The sequence below is a fragment of the Eleutherodactylus coqui genome, chromosome 1 (genome assembly GCF_035609145.1).
Source record: "Eleutherodactylus coqui strain aEleCoq1 chromosome 1, aEleCoq1.hap1, whole genome shotgun sequence".
NCBI classification, from domain to species: domain Eukaryota; kingdom Metazoa; phylum Chordata; class Amphibia; order Anura; family Eleutherodactylidae; genus Eleutherodactylus; species Eleutherodactylus coqui.
Genome location: NC_089837.1, coordinates 9,997,883 through 10,014,262, shown reverse-complemented (window position 1 = coordinate 10,014,262; position 16,380 = coordinate 9,997,883). Strand labels below are relative to the sequence as shown.

The window sequence follows — 16,380 nt, the reverse complement described above, 5'->3', positions numbered from 1 at the left end:
TGGCACTCGGGTCACACCGCAGTCATGTTATCATGCCTAAACCAAGTTTTGACCATGGGAGAAGAAAGGTTTCTTTTTTTTTTTTTTTTTTTTTTTTTTTTAAAGTGTGGATTTTTTGGTGCCTTGAAATATAAAGGACAGTGGAGTTTGCTGGGCTTTGGGTGGCCTGAAAGAACGAGACAGTGAATTTTTGGGGTACCTTTTTCCTGGGAGCATGAAAAATACAAAACTCTGCGCCTAGCAGAGGATGGTTTCGATCCATCGACCTCTGGGTTATGGGCCCAGCACGCTCCCGCTGCGCCACTCTGCTGCTGCTTAAACCTCTCTTACGAGAAGCCACATTACCGTCTGACTGTTGTCAAGCCACTAACGAAGCAGAAGAGTTGGCTTTAGTCACACTAGGGGTGAGAGTTGCATTTTCACGATTGAGAAGTGGTGTGAATTCTATGGCGTTGGTGGTATAGTGGTGAGCATAGCTGCCTTCCAAGCAGTTGACCCGGGTTCGATTCCCGGCCAACGCATTGTTACTCTTGTTTTGAAGTATTCTTGTTAACACTCTCTCCAGAGGCCAATGGTTGTGCGGTCAGGCTCAAAAAGAGTGCGCCCAGGAGGTATGCAGCTGCAAAGTCTGTGCGAGAGAGCCTCCGAGTTGAAGCATGCAAGGTTGTCGGACACTCAAAAGCATCCTTCGAGCCGGAATCGAACCAGCGACCTAAGGATTGCTAATTAGCTACTACAGTCCTCCGCTCTACCAGCTGAGCTATCGAAGGTTTAGCCAGATATGCGTGCAGCTGCTTCCTAGGTTTTTGTGTCAGTGCCAACTAAAAAGAAGTTGGCCCTTCATTTGAAGGTAGTGCCAAGTGGAAGTTTTGGAGGATGCGGGCATCGATCCCGCTACCTCTCGCATGCTAAGCGAGCGCTCTACCATTTGAGCTAATCCCCCTCTACTGTTGCTGGTTTCTGGCACTCGGGTCACACCGCAGTCATGTTATCATGCCTAAACCAAGTTTTGACCATGGGAGAAGAAAGGTTTCTTTCTTTTTTTTTTTTTTTTTTTTTTTTTTTTAAGTGTGGATTTTTTGGTGCCTTGAAATATAAAGGACAGTGGAGTTTGCTGGGCTTTGGGTGGCCTGAAAGAACGAGACAGTGAATTTTTGGGGTACCTTTTTCCTGGGAGCATGAAAAATACAAAACTCTGCGCCTAGCAGAGGATGGTTTCGATCCATCGACCTCTGGGTTATGGGCCCAGCACGCTCCCGCTGCGCCACTCTGCTGCTGCTTAAACCTCTCTTACGAGAAGCCACATTACCGTCTGACTGTTGTCAAGCCACTAACGAAGCAGAAGAGTTGGCTTTAGTCACACTAGGGGTGAGAGTTGCATTTTCACGATTGAGAAGTGGTGTGAATTCTATGGCGTTGGTGGTATAGTGGTGAGCATAGCTGCCTTCCAAGCAGTTGACCCGGGTTCGATTCCCGGCCAACGCATTGTTACTCTTGTTTTGAAGTATTCTTGTTAACACTCTCTCCAGAGGCCAATGGTTGTGCGGTCAGGCTCAAAAAGAGTGTGGCCAGGAGGTATGCAGCTGCAAAGTCTGTGCGAGAGAGCCTCCGAGTTGAAGCATGCAAGGTTGTCGGACACTCAAAAGCATCCTTCGAGCCGGAATCGAACCAGCGACCTAAGGATTGCTAATTAGCTACTACAGTCCTCCGCTCTACCAGCTGAGCTATCGAAGGTTTAGCCAGATATGCGTGCAGCTGCTTCCTAGGTTTTTGTGTCAGTGCCAACTAAAAAGAAGTTGGCCCTTCATTTGAAGGTAGTGCCAAGTGGAAGTTTTGGAGGATGCGGGCATCGATCCCGCTACCTCTCGCATGCTAAGCGAGCGCTCTACCATTTGAGCTAATCCCCCTCTACTGTTGCTGGTTTCTGGCACTCGGGTCACACCGCAGTCATGTTATCATGCCTAAACCAAGTTTTGACCATGGGAGAAGAAAGGTTTCTTTCTTTTTTTTTTTTTTTTTTTTTTTTTTTTTAAGTGTGGATTTTTTGGTGCCTTGAAATATAAAGGACAGTGGAGTTTGCTGGGCTTTGGGTGGCCTGAAAGAACGAGACAGTGAATTTTTGGGGTACCTTTTTCCTGGGAGCATGAAAAATACAAAACTCTGCGCCTAGCAGAGGATGGTTTCGATCCATCGACCTCTGGGTTATGGGCCCAGCACGCTCCCGCTGCGCCACTCTGCTGCTGCTTAAACCTCTCTTACGAGAAGCCACATTACCGTCTGACTGTTGTCAAGCCACTAACGAAGCAGAAGAGTTGGCTTTAGTCACACTAGGGGTGAGAGTTGCATTTTCACGATTGAGAAGTGGTGTGAATTCTATGGCGTTGGTGGTATAGTGGTGAGCATAGCTGCCTTCCAAGCAGTTGACCCGGGTTCGATTCCCGGCCAACGCATTGTTACTCTTGTTTTGAAGTATTCTTGTTAACACTCTCTCCAGAGGCCAATGGTTGTGCGGTCAGGCTCAAAAAGAGTGCGCCCAGGAGGTATGCAGCTGCAAAGTCTGTGCGAGAGAGCCTCCGAGTTGAAGCATGCAAGGTTGTCGGACACTCAAAAGCATCCTTCGAGCCGGAATCGAACCAGCGACCTAAGGATTGCTAATTAGCTACTACAGTCCTCCGCTCTACCAGCTGAGCTATCGAAGGTTTAGCCAGATATGCGTGCAGCTGCTTCCTAGGTTTTTGTGTCAGTGCCAACTAAAAAGAAGTTGGCCCTTCATTTGAAGGTAGTGCCAAGTGGAAGTTTTGGAGGATGCGGGCATCGATCCCGCTACCTCTCGCATGCTAAGCGAGCGCTCTACCATTTGAGCTAATCCCCCTCTACTGTTGCTGGTTTCTGGCACTCGGGTCACACCGCAGTCATGTTATCATGCCTAAACCAAGTTTTGACCATGGGAGAAGAAAGGTTTCTTTCTTTTTTTTTTTTTTTTTTTTTTTTTTTTAAGTGTGGATTTTTTGGTGCCTTGAAATATAAAGGACAGTGGAGTTTGCTGGGCTTTGGGTGGCCTGAAAGAACGAGACAGTGAATTTTTGGGGTACCTTTTTCCTGGGAGCATGAAAAATACAAAACTCTGCGCCTAGCAGAGGATGGTTTCGATCCATCGACCTCTGGGTTATGGGCCCAGCACGCTCCCGCTGCGCCACTCTGCTGCTGCTTAAACCTCTCTTACGAGAAGCCACATTACCGTCTGACTGTTGTCAAGCCACTAACGAAGCAGAAGAGTTGGCTTTAGTCACACTAGGGGTGAGAGTTGCATTTTCACGATTGAGAAGTGGTGTGAATTCTATGGCGTTGGTGGTATAGTGGTGAGCATAGCTGCCTTCCAAGCAGTTGACCCGGGTTCGATTCCCGGCCAACGCATTGTTACTCTTGTTTTGAAGTATTCTTGTTAACACTCTCTCCAGAGGCCAATGGTTGTGCGGTCAGGCTCAAAAAGAGTGCGCCCAGGAGGTATGCAGCTGCAAAGTCTGTGCGAGAGAGCCTCCGAGTTGAAGCATGCAAGGTTGTCGGACACTCAAAAGCATCCTTCGAGCCGGAATCGAACCAGCGACCTAAGGATTGCTAATTAGCTACTACAGTCCTCCGCTCTACCAGCTGAGCTATCGAAGGTTTAGCCAGATATGCGTGCAGCTGCTTCCTAGGTTTTTGTGTCAGTGCCAACTAAAAAGAAGTTGGCCCTTCATTTGAAGGTAGTGCCAAGTGGAAGTTTTGGAGGATGCGGGCATCGATCCCGCTACCTCTCGCATGCTAAGCGAGCGCTCTACCATTTGAGCTAATCCCCCTCTACTGTTGCTGGTTTCTGGCACTCGGGTCACACCGCAGTCATGTTATCATGCCTAAACCAAGTTTTGACCATGGGAGAAGAAAGGTTTCTTTCTTTTTTTTTTTTTTTTTTTTTTTTTTTTAAGTGTGGATTTTTTGGTGCCTTGAAATATAAAGGACAGTGGAGTTTGCTGGGCTTTGGGTGGCCTGAAAGAACGAGACAGTGAATTTTTGGGGTACCTTTTTCCTGGGAGCATGAAAAATACAAAACTCTGCGCCTAGCAGAGGATGGTTTCGATCCATCGACCTCTGGGTTATGGGCCCAGCACGCTCCCGCTGCGCCACTCTGCTGCTGCTTAAACCTCTCTTACGAGAAGCCACATTACCGTCTGACTGTTGTCAAGCCACTAACGAAGCAGAAGAGTTGGCTTTAGTCACACTAGGGGTGAGAGTTGCATTTTCACGATTGAGAAGTGGTGTGAATTCTATGGCGTTGGTGGTATAGTGGTGAGCATAGCTGCCTTCCAAGCAGTTGACCCGGGTTCGATTCCCGGCCAACGCATTGTTACTCTTGTTTTGAAGTATTCTTGTTAACACTCTCTCCAGAGGCCAATGGTTGTGCGGTCAGGCTCAAAAAGAGTGCGCCCAGGAGGTATGCAGCTGCAAAGTCTGTGCGAGAGAGCCTCCGAGTTGAAGCATGCAAGGTTGTCGGACACTCAAAAGCATCCTTCGAGCCGGAATCGAACCAGCGACCTAAGGATTGCTAATTAGCTACTACAGTCCTCCGCTCTACCAGCTGAGCTATCGAAGGTTTAGCCAGATATGCGTGCAGCTGCTTCCTAGGTTTTTGTGTCAGTGCCAACTAAAAAGAAGTTGGCCCTTCATTTGAAGGTAGTGCCAAGTGGAAGTTTTGGAGGATGCGGGCATCGATCCCGCTACCTCTCGCATGCTAAGCGAGCGCTCTACCATTTGAGCTAATCCCCCTCTACTGTTGCTGGTTTCTGGCACTCGGGTCACACCGCAGTCATGTTATCATGCCTAAACCAAGTTTTGACCATGGGAGAAGAAAGGTTTCTTTCTTTTTTTTTTTTTTTTTTTTTTTTTTTTAAGTGTGGATTTTTTGGTGCCTTGAAATATAAAGGACAGTGGAGTTTGCTGGGCTTTGGGTGGCCTGAAAGAACGAGACAGTGAATTTTTGGGGTACCTTTTTCCTGGGAGCATGAAAAATACAAAACTCTGCGCCTAGCAGAGGATGGTTTCGATCCATCGACCTCTGGGTTATGGGCCCAGCACGCTCCCGCTGCGCCACTCTGCTGCTGCTTAAACCTCTCTTACGAGAAGCCACATTACCGTCTGACTGTTGTCAAGCCACTAACGAAGCAGAAGAGTTGGCTTTAGTCACACTAGGGGTGAGAGTTGCATTTTCACGATTGAGAAGTGGTGTGAATTCTATGGCGTTGGTGGTATAGTGGTGAGCATAGCTGCCTTCCAAGCAGTTGACCCGGGTTCGATTCCCGGCCAACGCATTGTTACTCTTGTTTTGAAGTATTCTTGTTAACACTCTCTCCAGAGGCCAATGGTTGTGCGGTCAGGCTCAAAAAGAGTGCGCCCAGGAGGTATGCAGCTGCAAAGTCTGTGCGAGAGAGCCTCCGAGTTGAAGCATGCAAGGTTGTCGGACACTCAAAAGCATCCTTCGAGCCGGAATCGAACCAGCGACCTAAGGATTGCTAATTAGCTACTACAGTCCTCCGCTCTACCAGCTGAGCTATCGAAGGTTTAGCCAGATATGCGTGCAGCTGCTTCCTAGGTTTTTGTGTCAGTGCCAACTAAAAAGAAGTTGGCCCTTCATTTGAAGGTAGTGCCAAGTGGAAGTTTTGGAGGATGCGGGCATCGATCCCGCTACCTCTCGCATGCTAAGCGAGCGCTCTACCATTTGAGCTAATCCCCCTCTACTGTTGCTGGTTTCTGGCACTCGGGTCACACCGCAGTCATGTTATCATGCCTAAACCAAGTTTTGACCATGGGAGAAGAAAGGTTTCTTTCTTTTTTTTTTTTTTTTTTTTTTTTTTTAAGTGTGGATTTTTTGGTGCCTTGAAATATAAAGGACAGTGGAGTTTGCTGGGCTTTGGGTGGCCTGAAAGAACGAGACAGTGAATTTTTGGGGTACCTTTTTCCTGGGAGCATGAAAAATACAAAACTCTGCGCCTAGCAGAGGATGGTTTCGATCCATCGACCTCTGGGTTATGGGCCCAGCACGCTCCCGCTGCGCCACTCTGCTGCTGCTTAAACCTCTCTTACGAGAAGCCACATTACCGTCTGACTGTTGTCAAGCCACTAACGAAGCAGAAGAGTTGGCTTTAGTCACACTAGGGGTGAGAGTTGCATTTTCACGATTGAGAAGTGGTGTGAATTCTATGGCGTTGGTGGTATAGTGGTGAGCATAGCTGCCTTCCAAGCAGTTGACCCGGGTTCGATTCCCGGCCAACGCATTGTTTCTCTTGTTTTGAAGTATTCTTGTTAACACTCTCTCCAGAGGCCAATGGTTGTGCGGTCAGGCTCAAAAAGAGTGCGCCCAGGAGGTATGCAGCTGCAAAGTCTGTGCGAGAGAGCCTCCGAGTTGAAGCATGCAAGGTTGTCGGACACTCAAAAGCATCCTTCGAGCCGGAATCGAACCAGCGACCTAAGGATTGCTAATTAGCTACTACAGTCCTCCGCTCTACCAGCTGAGCTATCGAAGGTTTAGCCAGATATGCGTGCAGCTGCTTCCTAGGTTTTTGTGTCAGTGCCAACTAAAAAGAAGTTGGCCCTTCATTTGAAGGTAGTGCCAAGTGGAAGTTTTGGAGGATGCGGGCATCGATCCCGCTACCTCTCGCATGCTAAGCGAGCGCTCTACCATTTGAGCTAATCCCCCTCTACTGTTGCTGGTTTCTGGCACTCGGGTCACACCGCAGTCATGTTATCATGCCTAAACCAAGTTTTGACCATGGGAGAAGAAAGGTTTCTTTCTTTTTTTTTTTTTTTTTTTTTTTTTTTTTAAGTGTGGATTTTTTGGTGCCTTGAAATATAAAGGACAGTGGAGTTTGCTGGGCTTTGGGTGGCCTGAAAGAACGAGACAGTGAATTTTTGGGGTACCTTTTTCCTGGGAGCATGAAAAATACAAAACTCTGCGCCTAGCAGAGGATGGTTTCGATCCATCGACCTCTGGGTTATGGGCCCAGCACGCTCCCGCTGCGCCACTCTGCTGCTGCTTAAACCTCTCTTACGAGAAGCCACATTACCGTCTGACTGTTGTCAAGCCACTAACGAAGCAGAAGAGTTGGCTTTAGTCACACTAGGGGTGAGAGTTGCATTTTCACGATTGAGAAGTGGTGTGAATTCTATGGCGTTGGTGGTATAGTGGTGAGCATAGCTGCCTTCCAAGCAGTTGACCCGGGTTCGATTCCCGGCCAACGCATTGTTACTCTTGTTTTGAAGTATTCTTGTTAACACTCTCTCCAGAGGCCAATGGTTGTGCGGTCAGGCTCAAAAAGAGTGCGCCCAGGAGGTATGCAGCTGCAAAGTCTGTGCGAGAGAGCCTCCGAGTTGAAGCATGCAAGGTTGTCGGACACTCAAAAGCATCCTTCGAGCCGGAATCGAACCAGCGACCTAAGGATTGCTAATTAGCTACTACAGTCCTCCGCTCTACCAGCTGAGCTATCGAAGGTTTAGCCAGATATGCGTGCAGCTGCTTCCTAGGTTTTTGTGTCAGTGCCAACTAAAAAGAAGTTGGCCCTTCATTTGAAGGTAGTGCCAAGTGGAAGTTTTGGAGGATGCGGGCATCGATCCCGCTACCTCTCGCATGCTAAGCGAGCGCTCTACCATTTGAGCTAATCCCCCTCTACTGTTGCTGGTTTCTGGCACTCGGGTCACACCGCAGTCATGTTATCATGCCTAAACCAAGTTTTGACCATGGGAGAAGAAAGGTTTCTTTCTTTTTTTTTTTTTTTTTTTTTTTTTTTTAAGTGTGGATTTTTTGGTGCCTTGAAATATAAAGGACAGTGGAGTTTGCTGGGCTTTGGGTGGCCTGAAAGAACGAGACAGTGAATTTTTGGGGTACCTTTTTCCTGGGAGCATGAAAAATACAAAACTCTGCGCCTAGCAGAGGATGGTTTCGATCCATCGACCTCTGGGTTATGGGCCCAGCACGCTCCCGCTGCGCCACTCTGCTGCTGCTTAAACCTCTCTTACGAGAAGCCACATTACCGTCTGACTGTTGTCAAGCCACTAACGAAGCAGAAGAGTTGGCTTTAGTCACACTAGGGGTGAGAGTTGCATTTTCACGATTGAGAAGTGGTGTGAATTCTATGGCGTTGGTGGTATAGTGGTGAGCATAGCTGCCTTCCAAGCAGTTGACCCGGGTTCGATTCCCGGCCAACGCATTGTTACTCTTGTTTTGAAGTATTCTTGTTAACACTCTCTCCAGAGGCCAATGGTTGTGCGGTCAGGCTCAAAAAGAGTGCGCCCAGGAGGTATGCAGCTGCAAAGTCTGTGCGAGAGAGCCTCCGAGTTGAAGCATGCAAGGTTGTCGGACACTCAAAAGCATCCTTCGAGCCGGAATCGAACCAGCGACCTAAGGATTGCTAATTAGCTACTACAGTCCTCCGCTCTACCAGCTGAGCTATCGAAGGTTTAGCCAGATATGCGTGCAGCTGCTTCCTAGGTTTTTGTGTCAGTGCCAACTAAAAAGAAGTTGGCCCTTCATTTGAAGGTAGTGCCAAGTGGAAGTTTTGGAGGATGCGGGCATCGATCCCGCTACCTCTCGCATGCTAAGCGAGCGCTCTACCATTTGAGCTAATCCCCCTCTACTGTTGCTGGTTTCTGGCACTCGGGTCACACCGCAGTCATGTTATCATGCCTAAACCAAGTTTTGACCATGGGAGAAGAAAGGTTTCTTTCTTTTTTTTTTTTTTTTTTTTTTTTTTTTTAAGTGTGGATTTTTTGGTGCCTTGAAATATAAAGGACAGTGGAGTTTGCTGGGCTTTGGGTGGCCTGAAAGAACGAGACAGTGAATTTTTGGGGTACCTTTTTCCTGGGAGCATGAAAAATACAAAACTCTGCGCCTAGCAGAGGATGGTTTCGATCCATCGACCTCTGGGTTATGGGCCCAGCACGCTCCCGCTGCGCCACTCTGCTGCTGCTTAAACCTCTCTTACGAGAAGCCACATTACCGTCTGACTGTTGTCAAGCCACTAACGAAGCAGAAGAGTTGGCTTTAGTCACACTAGGGGTGAGAGTTGCATTTTCACGATTGAGAAGTGGTGTGAATTCTATGGCGTTGGTGGTATAGTGGTGAGCATAGCTGCCTTCCAAGCAGTTGACCCGGGTTCGATTCCCGGCCAACGCATTGTTTCTCTTGTTTTGAAGTATTCTTGTTAACACTCTCTCCAGAGGCCAATGGTTGTGCGGTCAGGCTCAAAAAGAGTGCGCCCAGGAGGTATGCAGCTGCAAAGTCTGTGCGAGAGAGCCTCCGAGTTGAAGCATGCAAGGTTGTCGGACACTCAAAAGCATCCTTCGAGCCGGAATCGAACCAGCGACCTAAGGATTGCTAATTAGCTACTACAGTCCTCCGCTCTACCAGCTGAGCTATCGAAGGTTTAGCCAGATATGCGTGCAGCTGCTTCCTAGGTTTTTGTGTCAGTGCCAACTAAAAAGAAGTTGGCCCTTCATTTGAAGGTAGTGCCAAGTGGAAGTTTTGGAGGATGCGGGCATCGATCCCGCTACCTCTCGCATGCTAAGCGAGCGCTCTACCATTTGAGCTAATCCCCCTCTACTGTTGCTGGTTTCTGGCACTCGGGTCACACCGCAGTCATGTTATCATGCCTAAACCAAGTTTTGACCATGGGAGAAGAAAGGTTTCTTTCTTTTTTTTTTTTTTTTTTTTTTTTTTTTAAGTGTGGATTTTTTGGTGCCTTGAAATATAAAGGACAGTGGAGTTTGCTGGGCTTTGGGTGGCCTGAAAGAACGAGACAGTGAATTTTTGGGGTACCTTTTTCCTGGGAGCATGAAAAATACAAAACTCTGCGCCTAGCAGAGGATGGTTTCGATCCATCGACCTCTGGGTTATGGGCCCAGCACGCTCCCGCTGCGCCACTCTGCTGCTGCTTAAACCTCTCTTACGAGAAGCCACATTACCGTCTGACTGTTGTCAAGCCACTAACGAAGCAGAAGAGTTGGCTTTAGTCACACTAGGGGTGAGAGTTGCATTTTCACGATTGAGAAGTGGTGTGAATTCTATGGCGTTGGTGGTATAGTGGTGAGCATAGCTGCCTTCCAAGCAGTTGACCCGGGTTCGATTCCCGGCCAACGCATTGTTTCTCTTGTTTTGAAGTATTCTTGTTAACACTCTCTCCAGAGGCCAATGGTTGTGCGGTCAGGCTCAAAAAGAGTGCGCCCAGGAGGTATGCAGCTGCAAAGTCTGTGCGAGAGAGCCTCCGAGTTGAAGCATGCAAGGTTGTCGGACACTCAAAAGCATCCTTCGAGCCGGAATCGAACCAGCGACCTAAGGATTGCTAATTAGCTACTACAGTCCTCCGCTCTACCAGCTGAGCTATCGAAGGTTTAGCCAGATATGCGTGCAGCTGCTTCCTAGGTTTTTGTGTCAGTGCCAACTAAAAAGAAGTTGGCCCTTCATTTGAAGGTAGTGCCAAGTGGAAGTTTTGGAGGATGCGGGCATCGATCCCGCTACCTCTCGCATGCTAAGCGAGCGCTCTACCATTTGAGCTAATCCCCCTCTACTGTTGCTGGTTTCTGGCACTCGGGTCACACCGCAGTCATGTTATCATGCCTAAACCAAGTTTTGACCATGGGAGAAGAAAGGTTTCTTTCTTTTTTTTTTTTTTTTTTTTTTTTTTTTAAGTGTGGATTTTTTGGTGCCTTGAAATATAAAGGACAGTGGAGTTTGCTGGGCTTTGGGTGGCCTGAAAGAACGAGACAGTGAATTTTTGGGGTACCTTTTTCCTGGGAGCATGAAAAATACAAAACTCTGCGCCTAGCAGAGGATGGTTTCGATCCATCGACCTCTGGGTTATGGGCCCAGCACGCTCCCGCTGCGCCACTCTGCTGCTGCTTAAACCTCTCTTACGAGAAGCCACATTACCGTCTGACTGTTGTCAAGCCACTAACGAAGCAGAAGAGTTGGCTTTAGTCACACTAGGGGTGAGAGTTGCATTTTCACGATTGAGAAGTGGTGTGAATTCTATGGCGTTGGTGGTATAGTGGTGAGCATAGCTGCCTTCCAAGCAGTTGACCCGGGTTCGATTCCCGGCCAACGCATTGTTACTCTTGTTTTGAAGTATTCTTGTTAACACTCTCTCCAGAGGCCAATGGTTGTGCGGTCAGGCTCAAAAAGAGTGCGCCCAGGAGGTATGCAGCTGCAAAGTCTGTGCGAGAGAGCCTCCGAGTTGAAGCATGCAAGGTTGTCGGACACTCAAAAGCATCCTTCGAGCCGGAATCGAACCAGCGACCTAAGGATTGCTAATTAGCTACTACAGTCCTCCGCTCTACCAGCTGAGCTATCGAAGGTTTAGCCAGATATGCGTGCAGCTGCTTCCTAGGTTTTTGTGTCAGTGCCAACTAAAAAGAAGTTGGCCCTTCATTTGAAGGTAGTGCCAAGTGGAAGTTTTGGAGGATGCGGGCATCGATCCCGCTACCTCTCGCATGCTAAGCGAGCGCTCTACCATTTGAGCTAATCCCCCTCTACTGTTGCTGGTTTCTGGCACTCGGGTCACACCGCAGTCATGTTATCATGCCTAAACCAAGTTTTGACCATGGGAGAAGAAAGGTTTCTTTCTTTTTTTTTTTTTTTTTTTTTTTTTTTTTTAAGTGTGGATTTTTTGGTGCCTTGAAATATAAAGGACAGTGGAGTTTGCTGGGCTTTGGGTGGCCTGAAAGAACGAGACAGTGAATTTTTGGGGTACCTTTTTCCTGGGAGCATGAAAAATACAAAACTCTGCGCCTAGCAGAGGATGGTTTCGATCCATCGACCTCTGGGTTATGGGCCCAGCACGCTCCCGCTGCGCCACTCTGCTGCTGCTTAAACCTCTCTTACGAGAAGCCACATTACCGTCTGACTGTTGTCAAGCCACTAACGAAGCAGAAGAGTTGGCTTTAGTCACACTAGGGGTGAGAGTTGCATTTTCACGATTGAGAAGTGGTGTGAATTCTATGGCGTTGGTGGTATAGTGGTGAGCATAGCTGCCTTCCAAGCAGTTGACCCGGGTTCGATTCCCGGCCAACGCATTGTTTCTCTTGTTTTGAAGTATTCTTGTTAACACTCTCTCCAGAGGCCAATGGTTGTGCGGTCAGGCTCAAAAAGAGTGCGCCCAGGAGGTATGCAGCTGCAAAGTCTGTGCGAGAGAGCCTCCGAGTTGAAGCATGCAAGGTTGTCGGACACTCAAAAGCATCCTTCGAGCCGGAATCGAACCAGCGACCTAAGGATTGCTAATTAGCTACTACAGTCCTCCGCTCTACCAGCTGAGCTATCGAAGGTTTAGCCAGATATGCGTGCAGCTGCTTCCTAGGTTTTTGTGTCAGTGCCAACTAAAAAGAAGTTGGCCCTTCATTTGAAGGTAGTGCCAAGTGGAAGTTTTGGAGGATGCGGGCATCGATCCCGCTACCTCTCGCATGCTAAGCGAGCGCTCTACCATTTGAGCTAATCCCCCTCTACTGTTGCTGGTTTCTGGCACTCGGGTCACACCGCAGTCATGTTATCATGCCTAAACCAAGTTTTGACCATGGGAGAAGAAAGGTTTCTTTCTTTTTTTTTTTTTTTTTTTTTTTTTTTTAAGTGTGGATTTTTTGGTGCCTTGAAATATAAAGGACAGTGGAGTTTGCTGGGCTTTGGGTGGCCTGAAAGAACGAGACAGTGAATTTTTGGGGTACCTTTTTCCTGGGAGCATGAAAAATACAAAACTCTGCGCCTAGCAGAGGATGGTTTCGATCCATCGACCTCTGGGTTATGGGCCCAGCACGCTCCCGCTGCGCCACTCTGCTGCTGCTTAAACCTCTCTTACGAGAAGCCACATTACCGTCTGACTGTTGTCAAGCCACTAACGAAGCAGAAGAGTTGGCTTTAGTCACACTAGGGGTGAGAGTTGCATTTTCACGATTGAGAAGTGGTGTGAATTCTATGGCGTTGGTGGTATAGTGGTGAGCATAGCTGCCTTCCAAGCAGTTGACCCGGGTTCGATTCCCGGCCAACGCATTGTTTCTCTTGTTTTGAAGTATTCTTGTTAACACTCTCTCCAGAGGCCAATGGTTGTGCGGTCAGGCTCAAAAAGAGTGCGCCCAGGAGGTATGCAGCTGCAAAGTCTGTGCGAGAGAGCCTCCGAGTTGAAGCATGCAAGGTTGTCGGACACTCAAAAGCATCCTTCGAGCCGGAATCGAACCAGCGACCTAAGGATTGCTAATTAGCTACTACAGTCCTCCGCTCTACCAGCTGAGCTATCGAAGGTTTAGCCAGATATGCGTGCAGCTGCTTCCTAGGTTTTTGTGTCAGTGCCAACTAAAAAGAAGTTGGCCCTTCATTTGAAGGTAGTGCCAAGTGGAAGTTTTGGAGGATGCGGGCATCGATCCCGCTACCTCTCGCATGCTAAGCGAGCGCTCTACCATTTGAGCTAATCCCCCTCTACTGTTGCTGGTTTCTGGCACTCGGGTCACACCGCAGTCATGTTATCATGCCTAAACCAAGTTTTGACCATGGGAGAAGAAAGGTTTCTTTCTTTTTTTTTTTTTTTTTTTTTTTTTTTTAAGTGTGGATTTTTTGGTGCCTTGAAATATAAAGGACAGTGGAGTTTGCTGGGCTTTGGGTGGCCTGAAAGAACGAGACAGTGAATTTTTGGGGTACCTTTTTCCTGGGAGCATGAAAAATACAAAACTCTGCGCCTAGCAGAGGATGGTTTCGATCCATCGACCTCTGGGTTATGGGCCCAGCACGCTCCCGCTGCGCCACTCTGCTGCTGCTTAAACCTCTCTTACGAGAAGCCACATTACCGTCTGACTGTTGTCAAGCCACTAACGAAGCAGAAGAGTTGGCTTTAGTCACACTAGGGGTGAGAGTTGCATTTTCACGATTGAGAAGTGGTGTGAATTCTATGGCGTTGGTGGTATAGTGGTGAGCATAGCTGCCTTCCAAGCAGTTGACCCGGGTTCGATTCCCGGCCAACGCATTGTTACTCTTGTTTTGAAGTATTCTTGTTAACACTCTCTCCAGAGGCCAATGGTTGTGCGGTCAGGCTCAAAAAGAGTGCGCCCAGGAGGTATGCAGCTGCAAAGTCTGTGCGAGAGAGCCTCCGAGTTGAAGCATGCAAGGTTGTCGGACACTCAAAAGCATCCTTCGAGCCGGAATCGAACCAGCGACCTAAGGATTGCTAATTAGCTACTACAGTCCTCCGCTCTACCAGCTGAGCTATCGAAGGTTTAGCCAGATATGCGTGCAGCTGCTTCCTAGGTTTTTGTGTCAGTGCCAACTAAAAAGAAGTTGGCCCTTCATTTGAAGGTAGTGCCAAGTGGAAGTTTTGGAGGATGCGGGCATCGATCCCGCTACCTCTCGCATGCTAAGCGAGCGCTCTACCATTTGAGCTAATCCCCCTCTACTGTTGCTGGTTTCTGGCACTCGGGTCACACCGCAGTCATGTTATCATGCCTAAACCAAGTTTTGACCATGGGAGAAGAAAGGTTTCTTTCTTTTTTTTTTTTTTTTTTTTTTTTTTTTAAGTGTGGATTTTTTGGTGCCTTGAAATATAAAGGACAGTGGAGTTTGCTGGGCTTTGGGTGGCCTGAAAGAACGAGACAGTGAATTTTTGGGGTACCTTTTTCCTGGGAGCATGAAAAATACAAAACTCTGCGCCTAGCAGAGGATGGTTTCGATCCATCGACCTCTGGGTTATGGGCCCAGCACGCTCCCGCTGCGCCACTCTGCTGCTGCTTAAACCTCTCTTACGAGAAGCCACATTACCGTCTGACTGTTGTCAAGCCACTAACGAAGCAGAAGAGTTGGCTTTAGTCACACTAGGGGTGAGAGTTGCATTTTCACGATTGAGAAGTGGTGTGAATTCTATGGTGTTGGTGGTATAGTGGTGAGCATAGCTGCCTTCCAAGCAGTTGACCCGGGTTCGATTCCCGGCCAACGCATTGTTACTCTTGTTTTGAAGTATTCTTGTTAACACTCTCTCCAGAGGCCAATTGTTGTGCGGTCAGGCTCAAAAAGAGTGTGGCCAGGAGGTATGCAGCTGCAAAGTCTGTGCGAGAGAGCCTCCGAGTTGAAGCATGCAAGGTTGTCGGACACTCAAAAGCATCCTTCGAGCCGGAATCGAACCAGCGACCTAAGGATTGCTAATTAGCTACTACAGTCCTCCGCTCTACCAGCTGAGCTATCGAAGGTTTAGCCAGATATGCGTGCAGCTGCTTCCTAGGTTTTTGTGTCAGTGCCAACTAAAAAGAAGTTGGCCCTTCATTTGAAGGTAGTGCCAAGTGGAAGTTTTGGAGGATGCGGGCATCGATCCCGCTACCTCTCGCATGCTAAGCGAGCGCTCTACCATTTGAGCTAATCCCCCTCTACTGTTGCTGGTTTCTGGCACTCGGGTCACACCGCAGTCATGTTATCATGCCTAAACCAAGTTTTGACCATGGGAGAAGAAAGGTTTCTTTCTTTTTTTTTTTTTTTTTTTTTTTTTTTTAAGTGTGGATTTTTTGGTGCCTTGAAATATAAAGGACAGTGGAGTTTGCTGGGCTTTGGGTGGCCTGAAAGAACGAGACAGTGAATTTTTGGGGTACCTTTTTCCTGGGAGCATGAAAAATACAAAACTCTGCGCCTAGCAGAGGATGGTTTCGATCCATCGACCTCTGGGTTATGGGCCCAGCACGCTCCCGCTGCGCCACTCTGCTGCTGCTTAAACCTCTCTTACGAGAAGCCACATTACCGTCTGACTGTTGTCAAGCCACTAACGAAGCAGAAGAGTTGGCTTTAGTCACACTAGGGGTGAGAGTTGCATTTTCACGATTGAGAAGTGGTGTGAATTCTATGGCGTTGGTGGTATAGTGGTGAGCATAGCTGCCTTCCAAGCAGTTGACCCGGGTTCGATTCCCGGCCAACGCATTGTTTCTCTTGTTTTGAAGTATTCTTGTTAACACTCTCTCCAGAGGCCAATGGTTGTGCGGTCAGGCTCAAAAAGAGTGCGCCCAGGAGGTATGCAGCTGCAAAGTCTGTGCGAGAGAGCCTCCGAGTTGAAGCATGCAAGGTTGTCGGACACTCAAAAGCATCCTTCGAGCCGGAATCGAACCAGCGACCTAAGGATTGCTAATTAGCTACTACAGTCCTCCGCTCTACCAGCTGAGCTATCGAAGGTTTAGCCAGATATGCGTGCAGCTGCTTCCTAGGTTTTTGTGTCAGTGCCAACTAAAAAGAAGTTGGCCCTTCATTTGAAGGTAGTGCCAAGTGGAAGTTTTGGAGGATGCGGGCATCGATCCCGCTACCTCTCGCATGCTAAGCGAGCGCTCTACCATTTGAGCTAATCCCCCTCTACTGTT

General features: G+C 48.2%; 50 non-coding genes across 50 annotated transcripts; 16 read left to right on the top strand and 34 right to left on the bottom strand.

Annotated features, from left to right (window-relative positions):
- Positions 1-449: 449 nt before the first annotated feature.
- On the top strand, positions 450-521 carry TRNAG-UCC (transfer RNA glycine (anticodon UCC)). The gene has a single exon. It is a non-coding gene; the product is annotated as a tRNA-Gly (tRNA).
- Positions 522-684: 163 nt separating this feature from the next.
- TRNAY-GUA (transfer RNA tyrosine (anticodon GUA)) lies at positions 685-770 on the bottom strand. The gene is given in 2 exon segments: positions 685-720; positions 734-770. It is a non-coding gene; the product is annotated as a tRNA-Tyr (tRNA).
- A 100-nt stretch (positions 771-870) lies between these two features.
- TRNAA-AGC (transfer RNA alanine (anticodon AGC)) lies at positions 871-943 on the bottom strand. The gene has a single exon. It is a non-coding gene; the product is annotated as a tRNA-Ala (tRNA).
- Positions 944-1,413: 470 nt separating this feature from the next.
- On the top strand, positions 1,414-1,485 carry TRNAG-UCC (transfer RNA glycine (anticodon UCC)). The gene has a single exon. It is a non-coding gene; the product is annotated as a tRNA-Gly (tRNA).
- Positions 1,486-1,648: 163 nt separating this feature from the next.
- Positions 1,649-1,734, bottom strand: TRNAY-GUA (transfer RNA tyrosine (anticodon GUA)). The gene is given in 2 exon segments: positions 1,649-1,684; positions 1,698-1,734. It is a non-coding gene; the product is annotated as a tRNA-Tyr (tRNA).
- A 100-nt stretch (positions 1,735-1,834) lies between these two features.
- On the bottom strand, positions 1,835-1,907 carry TRNAA-AGC (transfer RNA alanine (anticodon AGC)). The gene has a single exon. It is a non-coding gene; the product is annotated as a tRNA-Ala (tRNA).
- Positions 1,908-2,378: 471 nt separating this feature from the next.
- TRNAG-UCC (transfer RNA glycine (anticodon UCC)) lies at positions 2,379-2,450 on the top strand. The gene has a single exon. It is a non-coding gene; the product is annotated as a tRNA-Gly (tRNA).
- Positions 2,451-2,613: 163 nt separating this feature from the next.
- On the bottom strand, positions 2,614-2,699 carry TRNAY-GUA (transfer RNA tyrosine (anticodon GUA)). The gene is given in 2 exon segments: positions 2,614-2,649; positions 2,663-2,699. It is a non-coding gene; the product is annotated as a tRNA-Tyr (tRNA).
- Positions 2,700-2,799: 100 nt separating this feature from the next.
- On the bottom strand, positions 2,800-2,872 carry TRNAA-AGC (transfer RNA alanine (anticodon AGC)). Its single transcript has one exon. It is a non-coding gene; the product is annotated as a tRNA-Ala (tRNA).
- A 470-nt stretch (positions 2,873-3,342) lies between these two features.
- TRNAG-UCC (transfer RNA glycine (anticodon UCC)) lies at positions 3,343-3,414 on the top strand. The gene has a single exon. It is a non-coding gene; the product is annotated as a tRNA-Gly (tRNA).
- A 163-nt stretch (positions 3,415-3,577) lies between these two features.
- TRNAY-GUA (transfer RNA tyrosine (anticodon GUA)) lies at positions 3,578-3,663 on the bottom strand. Its single transcript is given in 2 exon segments — positions 3,578-3,613; positions 3,627-3,663. It is a non-coding gene; the product is annotated as a tRNA-Tyr (tRNA).
- A 100-nt stretch (positions 3,664-3,763) lies between these two features.
- On the bottom strand, positions 3,764-3,836 carry TRNAA-AGC (transfer RNA alanine (anticodon AGC)). The gene has a single exon. It is a non-coding gene; the product is annotated as a tRNA-Ala (tRNA).
- A 470-nt stretch (positions 3,837-4,306) lies between these two features.
- On the top strand, positions 4,307-4,378 carry TRNAG-UCC (transfer RNA glycine (anticodon UCC)). The gene has a single exon. It is a non-coding gene; the product is annotated as a tRNA-Gly (tRNA).
- A 163-nt stretch (positions 4,379-4,541) lies between these two features.
- On the bottom strand, positions 4,542-4,627 carry TRNAY-GUA (transfer RNA tyrosine (anticodon GUA)). The gene is given in 2 exon segments: positions 4,542-4,577; positions 4,591-4,627. It is a non-coding gene; the product is annotated as a tRNA-Tyr (tRNA).
- A 100-nt stretch (positions 4,628-4,727) lies between these two features.
- Positions 4,728-4,800, bottom strand: TRNAA-AGC (transfer RNA alanine (anticodon AGC)). Its single transcript has one exon. It is a non-coding gene; the product is annotated as a tRNA-Ala (tRNA).
- Positions 4,801-5,270: 470 nt separating this feature from the next.
- Positions 5,271-5,342, top strand: TRNAG-UCC (transfer RNA glycine (anticodon UCC)). The gene has a single exon. It is a non-coding gene; the product is annotated as a tRNA-Gly (tRNA).
- Positions 5,343-5,505: 163 nt separating this feature from the next.
- Positions 5,506-5,591, bottom strand: TRNAY-GUA (transfer RNA tyrosine (anticodon GUA)). Its single transcript is given in 2 exon segments — positions 5,506-5,541; positions 5,555-5,591. It is a non-coding gene; the product is annotated as a tRNA-Tyr (tRNA).
- Positions 5,592-5,691: 100 nt separating this feature from the next.
- Positions 5,692-5,764, bottom strand: TRNAA-AGC (transfer RNA alanine (anticodon AGC)). The gene has a single exon. It is a non-coding gene; the product is annotated as a tRNA-Ala (tRNA).
- A 469-nt stretch (positions 5,765-6,233) lies between these two features.
- TRNAG-UCC (transfer RNA glycine (anticodon UCC)) lies at positions 6,234-6,305 on the top strand. The gene has a single exon. It is a non-coding gene; the product is annotated as a tRNA-Gly (tRNA).
- Positions 6,306-6,468: 163 nt separating this feature from the next.
- Positions 6,469-6,554, bottom strand: TRNAY-GUA (transfer RNA tyrosine (anticodon GUA)). The gene is given in 2 exon segments: positions 6,469-6,504; positions 6,518-6,554. It is a non-coding gene; the product is annotated as a tRNA-Tyr (tRNA).
- A 100-nt stretch (positions 6,555-6,654) lies between these two features.
- Positions 6,655-6,727, bottom strand: TRNAA-AGC (transfer RNA alanine (anticodon AGC)). Its single transcript has one exon. It is a non-coding gene; the product is annotated as a tRNA-Ala (tRNA).
- Positions 6,728-7,198: 471 nt separating this feature from the next.
- Positions 7,199-7,270, top strand: TRNAG-UCC (transfer RNA glycine (anticodon UCC)). The gene has a single exon. It is a non-coding gene; the product is annotated as a tRNA-Gly (tRNA).
- Positions 7,271-7,433: 163 nt separating this feature from the next.
- TRNAY-GUA (transfer RNA tyrosine (anticodon GUA)) lies at positions 7,434-7,519 on the bottom strand. Its single transcript is given in 2 exon segments — positions 7,434-7,469; positions 7,483-7,519. It is a non-coding gene; the product is annotated as a tRNA-Tyr (tRNA).
- Positions 7,520-7,619: 100 nt separating this feature from the next.
- On the bottom strand, positions 7,620-7,692 carry TRNAA-AGC (transfer RNA alanine (anticodon AGC)). Its single transcript has one exon. It is a non-coding gene; the product is annotated as a tRNA-Ala (tRNA).
- A 470-nt stretch (positions 7,693-8,162) lies between these two features.
- TRNAG-UCC (transfer RNA glycine (anticodon UCC)) lies at positions 8,163-8,234 on the top strand. The gene has a single exon. It is a non-coding gene; the product is annotated as a tRNA-Gly (tRNA).
- Positions 8,235-8,397: 163 nt separating this feature from the next.
- Positions 8,398-8,483, bottom strand: TRNAY-GUA (transfer RNA tyrosine (anticodon GUA)). Its single transcript is given in 2 exon segments — positions 8,398-8,433; positions 8,447-8,483. It is a non-coding gene; the product is annotated as a tRNA-Tyr (tRNA).
- A 100-nt stretch (positions 8,484-8,583) lies between these two features.
- On the bottom strand, positions 8,584-8,656 carry TRNAA-AGC (transfer RNA alanine (anticodon AGC)). The gene has a single exon. It is a non-coding gene; the product is annotated as a tRNA-Ala (tRNA).
- Positions 8,657-9,127: 471 nt separating this feature from the next.
- On the top strand, positions 9,128-9,199 carry TRNAG-UCC (transfer RNA glycine (anticodon UCC)). Its single transcript has one exon. It is a non-coding gene; the product is annotated as a tRNA-Gly (tRNA).
- Positions 9,200-9,362: 163 nt separating this feature from the next.
- Positions 9,363-9,448, bottom strand: TRNAY-GUA (transfer RNA tyrosine (anticodon GUA)). Its single transcript is given in 2 exon segments — positions 9,363-9,398; positions 9,412-9,448. It is a non-coding gene; the product is annotated as a tRNA-Tyr (tRNA).
- Positions 9,449-9,548: 100 nt separating this feature from the next.
- TRNAA-AGC (transfer RNA alanine (anticodon AGC)) lies at positions 9,549-9,621 on the bottom strand. The gene has a single exon. It is a non-coding gene; the product is annotated as a tRNA-Ala (tRNA).
- A 470-nt stretch (positions 9,622-10,091) lies between these two features.
- On the top strand, positions 10,092-10,163 carry TRNAG-UCC (transfer RNA glycine (anticodon UCC)). The gene has a single exon. It is a non-coding gene; the product is annotated as a tRNA-Gly (tRNA).
- A 163-nt stretch (positions 10,164-10,326) lies between these two features.
- Positions 10,327-10,412, bottom strand: TRNAY-GUA (transfer RNA tyrosine (anticodon GUA)). Its single transcript is given in 2 exon segments — positions 10,327-10,362; positions 10,376-10,412. It is a non-coding gene; the product is annotated as a tRNA-Tyr (tRNA).
- A 100-nt stretch (positions 10,413-10,512) lies between these two features.
- TRNAA-AGC (transfer RNA alanine (anticodon AGC)) lies at positions 10,513-10,585 on the bottom strand. The gene has a single exon. It is a non-coding gene; the product is annotated as a tRNA-Ala (tRNA).
- Positions 10,586-11,055: 470 nt separating this feature from the next.
- Positions 11,056-11,127, top strand: TRNAG-UCC (transfer RNA glycine (anticodon UCC)). Its single transcript has one exon. It is a non-coding gene; the product is annotated as a tRNA-Gly (tRNA).
- Positions 11,128-11,290: 163 nt separating this feature from the next.
- On the bottom strand, positions 11,291-11,376 carry TRNAY-GUA (transfer RNA tyrosine (anticodon GUA)). Its single transcript is given in 2 exon segments — positions 11,291-11,326; positions 11,340-11,376. It is a non-coding gene; the product is annotated as a tRNA-Tyr (tRNA).
- A 100-nt stretch (positions 11,377-11,476) lies between these two features.
- TRNAA-AGC (transfer RNA alanine (anticodon AGC)) lies at positions 11,477-11,549 on the bottom strand. The gene has a single exon. It is a non-coding gene; the product is annotated as a tRNA-Ala (tRNA).
- A 472-nt stretch (positions 11,550-12,021) lies between these two features.
- TRNAG-UCC (transfer RNA glycine (anticodon UCC)) lies at positions 12,022-12,093 on the top strand. Its single transcript has one exon. It is a non-coding gene; the product is annotated as a tRNA-Gly (tRNA).
- A 163-nt stretch (positions 12,094-12,256) lies between these two features.
- TRNAY-GUA (transfer RNA tyrosine (anticodon GUA)) lies at positions 12,257-12,342 on the bottom strand. Its single transcript is given in 2 exon segments — positions 12,257-12,292; positions 12,306-12,342. It is a non-coding gene; the product is annotated as a tRNA-Tyr (tRNA).
- Positions 12,343-12,442: 100 nt separating this feature from the next.
- TRNAA-AGC (transfer RNA alanine (anticodon AGC)) lies at positions 12,443-12,515 on the bottom strand. The gene has a single exon. It is a non-coding gene; the product is annotated as a tRNA-Ala (tRNA).
- Positions 12,516-12,985: 470 nt separating this feature from the next.
- On the top strand, positions 12,986-13,057 carry TRNAG-UCC (transfer RNA glycine (anticodon UCC)). Its single transcript has one exon. It is a non-coding gene; the product is annotated as a tRNA-Gly (tRNA).
- A 163-nt stretch (positions 13,058-13,220) lies between these two features.
- Positions 13,221-13,306, bottom strand: TRNAY-GUA (transfer RNA tyrosine (anticodon GUA)). The gene is given in 2 exon segments: positions 13,221-13,256; positions 13,270-13,306. It is a non-coding gene; the product is annotated as a tRNA-Tyr (tRNA).
- Positions 13,307-13,406: 100 nt separating this feature from the next.
- TRNAA-AGC (transfer RNA alanine (anticodon AGC)) lies at positions 13,407-13,479 on the bottom strand. The gene has a single exon. It is a non-coding gene; the product is annotated as a tRNA-Ala (tRNA).
- Positions 13,480-13,949: 470 nt separating this feature from the next.
- TRNAG-UCC (transfer RNA glycine (anticodon UCC)) lies at positions 13,950-14,021 on the top strand. Its single transcript has one exon. It is a non-coding gene; the product is annotated as a tRNA-Gly (tRNA).
- A 163-nt stretch (positions 14,022-14,184) lies between these two features.
- TRNAY-GUA (transfer RNA tyrosine (anticodon GUA)) lies at positions 14,185-14,270 on the bottom strand. Its single transcript is given in 2 exon segments — positions 14,185-14,220; positions 14,234-14,270. It is a non-coding gene; the product is annotated as a tRNA-Tyr (tRNA).
- A 100-nt stretch (positions 14,271-14,370) lies between these two features.
- TRNAA-AGC (transfer RNA alanine (anticodon AGC)) lies at positions 14,371-14,443 on the bottom strand. The gene has a single exon. It is a non-coding gene; the product is annotated as a tRNA-Ala (tRNA).
- A 705-nt stretch (positions 14,444-15,148) lies between these two features.
- TRNAY-GUA (transfer RNA tyrosine (anticodon GUA)) lies at positions 15,149-15,234 on the bottom strand. The gene is given in 2 exon segments: positions 15,149-15,184; positions 15,198-15,234. It is a non-coding gene; the product is annotated as a tRNA-Tyr (tRNA).
- A 100-nt stretch (positions 15,235-15,334) lies between these two features.
- On the bottom strand, positions 15,335-15,407 carry TRNAA-AGC (transfer RNA alanine (anticodon AGC)). The gene has a single exon. It is a non-coding gene; the product is annotated as a tRNA-Ala (tRNA).
- A 470-nt stretch (positions 15,408-15,877) lies between these two features.
- TRNAG-UCC (transfer RNA glycine (anticodon UCC)) lies at positions 15,878-15,949 on the top strand. The gene has a single exon. It is a non-coding gene; the product is annotated as a tRNA-Gly (tRNA).
- A 163-nt stretch (positions 15,950-16,112) lies between these two features.
- Positions 16,113-16,198, bottom strand: TRNAY-GUA (transfer RNA tyrosine (anticodon GUA)). The gene is given in 2 exon segments: positions 16,113-16,148; positions 16,162-16,198. It is a non-coding gene; the product is annotated as a tRNA-Tyr (tRNA).
- A 100-nt stretch (positions 16,199-16,298) lies between these two features.
- On the bottom strand, positions 16,299-16,371 carry TRNAA-AGC (transfer RNA alanine (anticodon AGC)). Its single transcript has one exon. It is a non-coding gene; the product is annotated as a tRNA-Ala (tRNA).
- Positions 16,372-16,380: the final 9 nt, after the last annotated feature.